This window comes from Diadema antillarum, unplaced genomic scaffold, assembly GCF_040938485.1.
Source record: "Diadema antillarum isolate AM-2024a unplaced genomic scaffold, OU_Dant_1.0 seq00000096_RagTag, whole genome shotgun sequence".
Lineage (NCBI taxonomy): Eukaryota > Metazoa > Echinodermata > Echinoidea > Diadematoida > Diadematidae > Diadema > Diadema antillarum.
In genome coordinates, this window is record NW_027271185.1 from 1,273,968 (window position 1) to 1,286,362 (window position 12,395).

Consider the following 12,395-nt stretch of genomic DNA (forward strand, 5'->3'; position numbering starts at 1 on the left):
GCCCGGGTCCAGGATTTATGCCTGTATTAATTATCTCATTAATTCCAAGTTATCCTGGAAATTTCATATTGCAGAAGTTGAGCGAAAAGTGTCTTAAAAAATATTGGTATTATTTGTAAATTTGCATTTTTTTTTTTGGCCTGTATAAAACAGACAATGTATGCTCTATTGTACACTTATTTTACCTTACCTGTCGTATTGCAACATTGTTTTGTTGTTTGGGGAAATACATTTGAATCAAATTTGAAAAGATTACAGGTTTATCAAATCATATTATTAGACATTTATATAATATACGAAACTTAGGTCCTGGTGGTGTTCGAACAGACACATTGTTCAAAGAGTTAAAGCTGCTGCGTTTAAAAGATATCAATACATTCCAAATGGGTTTATTTATGCATAAGTGAACAAATAATCTTCTCCCTGATCATTTATGTCACTTATTTGAAGAAAACTCCGAATATCATAAGTATGAAACTAGATCATCTTCGTTAATTTACATTCCAAATCATAAAAAAGAGTCTCATTCCAACACACAGTACGCTTTTCCCAAGGTCTGGAATAATCTCCCATCCCATTCTAAACTGCACCTTCTTTGAGTTTATTTAGATACCATTATAAATCGTCTTTCTTTTTGAAATGACAGACCTTTTTGCAGATATGGTAAAGTTTGTGGATTTTTTTTTTCTGTCGGAGCTTGGTAACGAGTTATTTTAGTATAAACCTGTACATTATTACGCCATTTCAATACTTGGAAACCACCCTGCATACACTAGGTGTTGCTGTGTCGGGCAGGTCTCGTGCGAGCTTTTAGGTTGCCAGAAACAACCTTTGTTAAGATGATATGCATTAAAATTTATTCAGGATCCAGTTGGAAACAGTGCATTTCACTCAATGTCTTGCTTACATCTGTGCAGAGGTTTCACATTACTAGCACTTATAAATATGTAACGTTTAAAAAAACTTTGATATATGCAACTTTTGCTAGGCTGTAACTCGTCAAATATTTTCATACTTACTGTAGCCCCTCTGTTAGACTGCAGTACTTCTCTTTGAGGAACATCTCATCTTAATATTGCCTTGGGAAATATTATATTTTTGTTGTTTCTTGTGTTTGTGATATAATGTATTTTGTTAGGCAGCTCACCACAAGCTATGCCTTTTTGAGGTTCTGCCTTCCTTGTACAATCTTATGTATGTGATATACAACTTGAAAAAAAAAATGTTTTGCGAACTTGAACTTCAACTTGGTTAACTCGCTCCTGAGTGCTTTTAATTGTTCCTGTATTTAGATGCTGAGGAAATTGTACCATTTTGGGGGCCGCCAAAAATTGAAATGGTAATTATTAATTATCAGTATTTCTTTTCAAAATAGTAGCCTTTAGAAACACATCTAAATTTAGACTAAAAAATACGCACTGCAATTCCAGTCTAGGGATCCCGGCAAATAATTAGCAATACAAGGAAACGTAATGGATTTATGTTAATGAAACGAGTTTCAAGGGAAACTAATTTCATCGGCCTATCTATCGCTCACGTCGAATATCATGCGATGATGAACTCGTTAATCCTGCCGCCAGTGTCAATCCTTTTAACGAGAACATTGCTCATATCCTTTGTATTGGAATGCTGAAAAATCTTTATATCAAGCATTTAAATGGGATATCTATATCCATACTGCCTTAACAAGACAACTGTGGAAATGTAGCTGAGAGCTCTTGTCATGCGGAACCAATATGTGTATGAAACTTTAAAGGGGTCCTAGTGCCTCATATTGAACCTGTAGAATATAATGAAATATATTTTCAATAGGCGGATTTTTCGTTCCAATGGCAAATAAAAGAACAAAATGAAGAGGTACTTTCATCCTCCTGTGTTGCTATGGTCTGGTGCACATTTCGATTCATTAATGTCCTCTTTTTGACGCTATTGTAATTGAATTTATTCATTAAAAAAACTGATCTACAGGGCTGGGCGTCAATGGGGGAGGGTGGCAGAGGATAGTTGCCCTCCATCATGACAATATTGGAAGGGAAACATATCATTTTCTCTACCCCCAACCCCATAATTCCCGAAATGTGGAACATTCTTGCTTTCTTGACAGAAAACTGTTCAACTGTCTCAATTAAAGTGTATATCATATTATTGAATTTCAATTCTGACACTGCAAGATCTCCCTCGCCTGGGAAGGTGATACCCCTCCCACACCGTTTCCGCTCGGACATTTTTCCTAGACTATAACATTACGCAATTATAATACGTATTTTCGTATATTTCATTAAAAGTGTGCATCAGATCTGTCATTTCAGTTTCAAAAAAGTAAAAGATCTTCATGTGGGAGGGTATATTTCCTTTCAATTAGCCTTTTCCGCGCTTCCTTTCCCTCCAAACATTCCATCCTGTTTTAACAAGATACTTTTATATTTGAATTCTAAAATTGCAACAGCTCCCTCGTATGTTGGTGGGGAAGTGGGGGGGGGGCTCAATCCTGGAGGCAATGGGGCGAACACGACATTTTGTCCCCAAATAATCCCGAGATGAAGAAGACTTTCTTGCTTTTTAGATAGAAAAACATGTCCAAATGTTTTACCTAAAGTGTGCTCCAGGGCCCCGTTTCATAAAACTTGTTATTAGTAACAAGTTGTGATAGTTCTTACAATCTACTGAAATCCTTGCATCTTATTGGCTGAGAGCAAATTTGTTACACAAATGTGGAAGTTGTTAGTGATAACAAGTTTTTTGAAACGGGGCCCAGCAGATCGTTGAATTTCAGTTTTTTGAATTCCATTTCAAAGAAAAACTCCCTCTGCAAAATCTCCCTCCCATTGGAGGGGGAAACCCCCTTCAACAACCCCCACCTCTACCCCCCCCCCCCCCCCGGGTTAGGTCCCTTATAGCTTCCATAAATTAAATACACTGAGATTGACAAATCTTCGAATATTCCACCAAAATGTGCGCCACATCATTGAATTCCAGTCATAAACATGGAAAAGCTACCCCATGTGAGAGGGGGATTCCTCTTTGCACACCCTTCCCTCGCTTGGTTGATTTATTGACTACTGCAACACTTCTGAGATTGACAATAATTTTCACAAATACACCAAAAACTGTGCACCAGATTGTTGAATTACCATCACAAAAATACAAAAGGTCCATAATGTGGTAGGGAGATACTTCTCCCATATTCTTCCCTCGATTGGTCTCCCTCCTAGATGACACACTTATCACACTTCTCTGATACAAATTTCCGAATATCACACGAAAGCGCCAGATCGTTGAATTTCACTTCTAAAGATCTAATAGCCCTGCAGTGGAAGGTGGTAGGCCTGTTTCATCCCCCTACGACCCTCTCCTTTTTCGATACCTATAGACATAGACTTGGTACACTTTGAAGACTAACAATTTTCCGAATATTCCATCGAATTTCAATTTCAATTCAATTTCAATTTCAATTTATTTTCGTATTTCTCGATGGAAAATACAAGGTATATAACAAGATATAATACAGAATGTCCAGCTTGGATATATACATGAAGAAATAGGAATACAAAAGTAATACATAACGGTCGACGTGTCATTTTCAATCAAAGTAAAGGATGCGAAGAGAAATACGATGGAACCTACTAAAAAGCAAAGCTTGTTGAGTGTAGGTCCCAACAAAAGCCTAGTGAGGGGAACAGGATGAGGAGCACGGGTACAATTAAGACCAGAAGTAAGGATAAACAAAAGAGAATGACTATTACTCGGGGCTCAGAAGATTCTTCTCACATGTATTTATGTGTTGATAAAATGAGAACAAGTAACCACATGCTGCACACTATACATTGCTATAGCAGTTGCTCTAAAAGCAATTTTGACATGGGAGTGATAATGACGTGAATACTTAAGTACTATATAATTTTAGGGTTTAAACATTCCGGCTTCCATAGACACGGGGAAAGATTGTGCATCTGATCGTTCTATTTTATTTGTAAAATTGCAAAAGCTCCATCCAAGGCCTCTATCCCCTACCCCTTTCAACTTCTATACACTTATCAGAACTAATGGATGAGGTACACGGGAACAAAGGCTCAGATACCACGATTTATAGAAATTCACATTTCTGTGAGTACTTTTTTCCTAATTATTTTGTAGGAACAAATCATAATAATAACACTAAATGTGCGCGTCACATCGCTAAATTTCAGGTCTGAAAATGGAAAATGTCCCTCATGTGGGAAGGAGGATACCCAACTCCCATACCCTCTATCCACTCGGTGGTTCCGCTCCCTCGCACATTATTATCTGCCAAGTTCTATCCCCTCCCCCGATCGTGAAAACTGTTCAACGCTCCTGCCGATTTGCATTAAGAATATAAGTTGATTATTTCTTATTTTGTTCTAAACCAATTCTTAAGCAGTCAGAACAAAGTTGAATGAATATAATAGACTCAGTAGTTTACTTTAAATCGTTCTCAAATTCATAAATGAGATATACAAAATGCAACGGATTTAATATCATTGACAGCTAATTGCAGCACCTCACGGAACTGTGGGCACAATTAATATTTTAGCATTAATCCCCGTAATGAACGATATAAGCGCCATAGATCAAAGCTCAGAGCTTACAGAATGATATCAGCAGCCAGAGCATTTTCGTATTCCGGTATAATGTTCTGCTTGATACTTGTTCACCCCAGGTGGAAATTGGTGAAAAACACTTTTAGTCACTCTGCCTTTTACACGCACCAAAGCCTTGGGCTATTTTTAACATGCACGTAGTGCAAGAGCAAAGGGATAATTATGACGACTATTCATTTGTGCATAGTTTTGGTCATGAGGGAGAGAGTGGGAGAGAGACAGACAGAGAAATAGAGGGAGGGAGAGAGAAAGGGGGATGAACCATGCAAACAATCAATAAATAAAACGTTCTGATTTCTGATGATTACCCCCCCCCCCTCCCCCAACGAAGCTTGGTTTGATGCCTATTTTTTCTTTCCTTTGTTTTGTTCTGTTTCTGACAAACCCATCAACTTTCCTATTCGATACAACTTTAAATGGTTCCTATATATTCCGCTGCTGCTAGTCATTGCATGCAAGTATTTGGAGTCTATAGTATTGGAGTTCAGTCCTTAGAGCACTTTTTTTCCACTAGATTGTGTCTTTGTGTTATTTTGCGTCATTCCCATCCATGAAATTCATCCAAGGTATACACTAATGGCTCGTCAGCATTATAGGTATTTTGTTCTTTAAAGTAGTATTGCTCTTTCAAAAATCTTCATACATTTTTTATTCAATTATGGATAAAAAAAAAATTCCTTTCTTATACACGCACTCATCAAATGTCATTGATTTAATATTGTTTAAAATTCAAGGTAGATTTTCATTTCAGAGTTGCAAGTAGTCCAGTGCCATAGTTAGAATTGATAAAATCATTGTTCAGCTTTTGTCTGAAATTACGCCATTTGTCATCTTTGTAGACTGAGTTATTCTAATCAAAGTCGAGCCTACTTGATTTAGTCTTTATAATCATACATCAAGTTTAAGATTTTGACCTTTAGGTTCTCATTATGAAATGAGGATGTGTGCCTGTAGATTGCGCCGACATTTTCCCTCCGAACAAAAGGACAGTTTTCTTGTTGTCTTGGTCTAACACTATGTAAACATTGATGCATGTATTTGCACCTAAAGGTCCTGTTACATTTTGAAGTAGTGATTAAAAAAAAAAATCAAGATATCACCTTTGATGCACAGGTGTAGGCTGTTGTATCGCAAAACATCCTACCATAATAATTGCATTTTCACAACGAAGCCTAAGATAATAATGAGATGTCAGTATTTTTTTTCAACAAATCATAACGGTAGACCGCTTAGTTTGGAAACATGCACATTATATCTATTGTTCACACTTTGTGTACTTATCGATTATACACTGTAAAAACATCGGTGTTAGATTTAACACCATGGGTGTTAAATCTAACACCGATCAAACTTCAATAGAGGACCACACCCACAGGTGTAGAAAATGCACTGTGATGGTGTTGAAAAGTGTTCACCTGACACTTCGTGGTGTTAATTTGACACTGTACCTTGTGTTATTTTGACACTGTACTGGTGTTAATTCAAAAATGACACCACATGGTGTTGATTTGATATTTGTTGGTGTTAATATCAATGGTTTAACACCCGTCCAGCTTCAATAAGAGACCACACTAGCTGGTGTTACTGTGGTGTAAATTTATTTTCACATTTTTTCAAAAATTTAGTATTTTGATGTAAAATTCTTGATCGTCTTGTTTAAATTAAAAATCAACAAGAAGTGCAGTTACTAAGAAACTCTTCAAAAAATAGTTTTATATTTGGAAATGACACCCGGAGGTGTTAATTTAACACCATAAATGAGCACCGAAAATTTAACATCAGCTCGGTGTTCACTATTTAACACCGGACTTTTTGCAGTGTAAGAATTCAAATTTTTACAGTGGTTCTTTCTATCCCTAACTCACATTTCGGCACTATTTTAGAGCACCAATGAGGTTGTTTTGCTTTATGTGCAAATGGTAAAATTATGCCTTTTATCATATTACTAAACCATTACGGAAAATGGCCGCCAATTCCTTCTCATACCCTAAAGACATGCCTCCGCCCCCCCCCCAAAAAAAAAATAATTGTTATAATAATAAATCAATCAATAAAATACCCAGAACGCCTATTCAGATACTGAAAACAAACTAATAATGATTAATTATGATGAAAATAATAATAATAATAATAATAATAATAATAACAATAATAATAATAATTACATTTATAATATAAATGGTGCTTTATACTAGTGTGTATAAGCACACACGAATAAAATGCGTTCTTGCTCTCGGCATTTCGCACTGGGTATGGCAGACTATTCCACAGCAGAGCACCGTCAACTGAAAGGGCGTGTTTACCCACATTCCGTTTTTACTGTTGGAATGACAACACCGTAATTCTTGGAACTTCGTGTTCTATATCCATGAGTGCGGATTGATAATGCCCTTTGAAAACAAATAAAATTATAACTATGTTTTAGTTTCCCCCTCTATTTTTCTTCCCTTTCTTTATTTGTTCTTTCTAAATTTCGTTTATCGTAACGACATGACATATTCTGAACGAACAATCAATTTATTTATTTATTTATTTAGTCATATTTATACAGGGTGGCCCTATCAGTAGTCAACGCACTGTTCTCCCTAGAGGCCCTGTGTCACAAACTCATTCATAAAAATCAAATGAAACAGACAAATAACACTACAGAAATATACAACAGAGATTACAGAAAATGGATCTAACAAGATCAACATAAATATCAGATAACAAATAACCCAGGTTATGAGGCGAAATGTTTCAAATAATTACAGCAAAAGGTAGCTTTTGAAGGAGAACTGCGTATAATTGCAGGAAGTGCATTCCAAAGCATAGCTCCAGAGAAAGAAAAAGCCCTTTTCCCACTCTCAGAGGTGACTCTAGGCAAAACAAGACCATGGGTGCCCGCCCTTCTTGTCCTGTACCGATGTGTACTACTGCATAGCGTGAAGCGATCAATCAAATAGGATGGAGCAGAACCATTAATTACATCATATAAGAGCTTATAGCCCGATGGAACCGCCAACGTTCCTCCATGGGAATCCAGTGCAAAGTTTTGAACATTTGAGAGGAAGGTGTTAAAGGATTTGCTTTCAGTATTATCCTTGCCATTTGTTTATGTTGTTTGATCAGTATCGACCTGTTGCTCATACTCATTTAGATAATTTACACCTGTTATTTTCACGATTTCCTTTTGAACCTTTTTCGTTATATTATGCTATACGTCTTATACATCGAATACTGCATGTTCTTAATGTATGTACTTTGAATTGATTTTTTAAGACAGTATACTAAGCTTATGCGTCGTTTAATGTAATTTTCTAAATGTATGTAGTCTTTTGTTATATGTGCTTTGAAATAAAAAGTCAAGAATGAAACCAAACCAAAAACAGAACAAAACAAAAAGTCACACAAATGAAATCAAACATTAATCTGCTTTTCTAGAACTCCCATCTTTTTTCATGTAAATCCATTTCAAGGTACAAAACATTTTCGGAGGTAGTTTGTTTTACGGACAATTCTTGCCATGTCCTTATACTGCATAATTAATCAGGACATCATTTGTTCCTTCAGTGTCCTTTGCAGGGTTCGCTCCATGCGATACTGCAATAGTCATGATAAGCGAGAATAAGAGAATTGGCGAGCAGTTTCGCACTACTCATGGTAAGGTGCTTTCTGACTCTGCGCAGTAGGGCCATGCAGCCTAGAAACAATTTTACTTGAGATGTACTTCACATGATATGGCAAGTCACGTGCTGGTCTAGCCAGATTCCCAAATAGATATCACTGTTAACCTGCTTCATTGATACATTGGAAACATTGATTTTGATTGGTGGTTGTTGCAATTTCGATATCTTTAGCGGTGTTCCAAACACACCAACCATCAATGGGTTTCTGTGTTATAATCTTACTTCCACCCATATATTTTCGATGTCACCTTGAACAAAATCCAAATTACGAATAACGATTACACATAATAGTAACACTTAAGTAAATTGTGACCCCCCCCCCCCCCTTGACGGTTTCGAATCCTTCTCTAAAGAGAATATCCCTATCCATCAGTAATAGTCTCATCCAAATGGGTTTAGGAAATAGTCATAATGTCAAATAGATGGTTTGACATCTTTTCTCAATGTCATCTAACTTAGGAAATAAGCTACAGATATTCAGATGGGCTATTTTGAGCCCTTTGTATTTAATGTCAATGAAAAAGAAAAATCATATCCATCTGATATAAAGTTATCATCAGTTTAGAAACAATGACATTTTCTTGGATTGTGGAAGAGTTAGCTTCATCCCCTATTAATTGTGCCGACTTGAAGGTGCTTTCGGAAGCATTATTATTCCGGATGCCATAGCGCATCATCATAGGTATGTTATTAATTAATTTTATTGCTTCTTTGTCACATGTACGTTGTGCCATACGTGCAAACACTTCCGCCCACTCAAAATTTTTTAACTGATTTGTTTTCTACATTTTTATACTTTTTATCATTTTCTCCCCTTTAAATTTGCTAGGGCAATTTTAAAGGGGATGGCTAGTAACTGATCAGTGGGAATCAGGGGGAATGCTGGGGATTATTGTTCCAATCCTTGTCATGCTTGTAGGATTCATTTAAGAGTCCGTTATGTATCTATTGTTGTGTGAAACATTGCTTCAGAACGATCTCATATTCAAGTAATGTGCAGTTTAATCGCCCCGTCACTGTACAGGCATGCTAATCTGGAAACATTAAACTGCACATTACTTGAATATGAGACCATTCTGAAGCAAATAATTTTCACACAATAGATAAATAATGTACTCTTGAATGAATCCTACAAGGATTGGAACAATCATCCCCCAGCATTCCCCCTGATTCCCACTGATCAGTTGCTAGCCATCCCCTTTAATTCATGTCATGTATTTTCAATTCAATTCAATGAAACATTTGACAAAGCCCTGTGGAAGAAAAATTGTCAGATACCAATGTGACACGGAGCTTCATTCACTCTCTCTGTCTCTGCCCCCTCCCCCGTCTCTTTCTCTCTATATATATATGAAGAATTTGTTCTCAAAAACCGACAAGTCCATTTTTGACGATTTTGAAGAACGGTCTCTGTCATAAAGTACAAAATAATATAATACCTTTTAAATGATATATTGGTCACTACAGCATAAGGGTACATTTTTGAAGTTATGGTCAAAAGAAGCAAAAAAAGTTCTTATTATTCTTTTTATTTTTCTTGACCTTTAATCGCAAATATCTACATTTGGCAAATATCGTTTTTTACGAACAAACTCTTCATATATATATATATATATATATATATATGCATATAGGCCCTATACAGGGTGGCCCAAAAAGAACGGAACACCTAAGATTATTAATTTTAGCAATATTGTTCCGAATATGTCATTATTTTTTTATACTATTGGAAAGGCCATTCTTTTTACAAAAGGATGACACCAAGTTCTTTAATTTTGGTTAATGCATTATGGTTTTAGGACCATTTTTGTTAACCCTTGCAATTTTCAAAATGTGATCATTTTACACTCTCAGAGATACCGAAATCAGTGAGAATTCGGCTTACCGTAGAACCAGTAGCGTTCGCAATGTGCGGAATGTGGGGCGGACGGTGTTATTGTCGTCAGGTCGTCTCACTCACAATGGTAACGGACAATGACAGCCACATTCCACACATTGTGAACGGTACTGGTTCTATGGCAAGCCGAATTCTCGCTGATTTCGGTTTCTCTGAGAGTGCAAAATGATCACATTTTGAAAATTGCAAGGGTTGACAAAAATGAGCCTAAAATCGTAACGCATTAACTGAAATTAAAGAGCGTGGTGTCATTCTATTGGAATAAGAATGGCCTTTCCAATAGTAACCAAAATAATTACATATTTGCAACGATATTGCTGAAATTAAAGTTCTTAGGCGTTCCGTTCTTTCTGGGCCACCCTGTATATACTAGGTGTTACAAATAAAAAACATTTCCCACTTTTGATCCTTAATAGTTCAAAAACTATGCGTTAGATAACACTATCATTGATACGAGTAACAGCTGATTAGTGTACAATTTAGTTGAAGGTGATTTGAATATGAGAGCATGAATCAGTTTTGTTAAATCTATGACTGATTTTTAAAGTTAAGCTCCACATTTTGGTCAAATTTGAACCCTCTGTATAAAATTTAACTTTACACAAGAACCAATGGTGTGTGTGTGATTGTGTGCTTACAATAACCCTGAACAATGGACATGGATACCACCTGTTCAGAGCTCTGCTTCAAAGCACATGAATGCTTTGTTAATCATTCATGTGGATTGCCCTGGGCACTGCTAGTCTGAATTCATGGTAAAGGGTAAAATGTATGCACATGAAAAAAAAAAAAAAACATAAGCACATTTCCGGGTTTTTTGTGCTTACTTTAATACACCACATTATTTTCAGAATGAATAAAAACTAGTTGTGACAGAGGAATTTCTCATGAATATGTATTGGAGCAATCGAATCCATTGTCAGGGTGTTAACCACATACTGCCATACACACCAATTGACCCCTGTGCATAATCAACATTTTGTACAGACGGTTGAAAATAAGGCAAAATCTGAAAGCTAACTTCAAAATTGATCGTGAATTAAATGAAACTGATTCATGCTATCATTTTTGAATTACCTCCACCGAAATTGTACGCTATTCATCTACTGGTAATATCAATGTCAGTGTATATCTGACTTATCGTTTTTGAGCTATTAAGGATTAAAAGTGGGAAATGTTTTTTTGTAACGCTTAGTATATTATATACAACAAAAAGTTCCGAGAGTATTGGACGAGATCGACTTTTTATGACGTGACATTATTTCGTTATTTTTCTGCTTTAATTTCATATATAACACTACTCTATATCCACACTCAGCTGCGGAGATTTCGAGTGGTCTAGAAAGTCAGTGTTTAAAGAAAAGTTTTCCTCGCGACGAATCCTCGATAAAGGACACGTATTCAAGTCAGATTTCACCTCTAGCCAATAGCACTCTCTAGGAACTTCCGTGATGCTCATTAAGAAAACAGCGATGGCGGTCTGGTAAACGACCAATCAGTGACCAGGGTGGGTGCTATATGAGATGCAAACGCGTCAGAATCACAGCACGAATATGTCCACGCATGCGCATTTCATTTTTAACAGTTCTGCCGCTACAGGGAGCACATGTCATGTCGCATGGTACCATGGTTACCGATCGTAGAGCACCGAGCAACGCTGTCCCCCAATGAAGAAAACAATATCAGGCAGAAGTACAACTGTTCTACGAGGCTACTGTTGATCTCTACAAATCGTTATGACTCAAATAAAGCGCACAACCTTGTAGCGATGAATATTTTTCCAACTTTCAATTTATGACATGAGGTTGCAAACCCATTTTAGACAAAATGTATTTCATGAAATATTCCATGTCGAAAAGAGTTATTGCATTTAACTTATTCATTAATTGTGGAGAAATGGATTTATTAAGATTGGGCAAATAAACTATTTTTTTTTTTCAAATCTTGCCATGAAAGAGATATCCGATAAATCAATGATTTACTTGGTAATAAGGGAAATCTGTCGACTCTTGAAGAATGTGTATGGAAATTTTGTTTTAAACGGAATTACCTGTCTTACTATTCCTTAGGTCAAGTAGATAAGATTCGGTATAGTTTTTTTTTTTTTTTTTTTTAAGGAAATAAGTATTGAAGATCCGTTATAAGCGTTACATATCTTGATTTGTTTTCTTTTATGGAAGACGTACAAATAACTTTCAACTAATCCCGAAT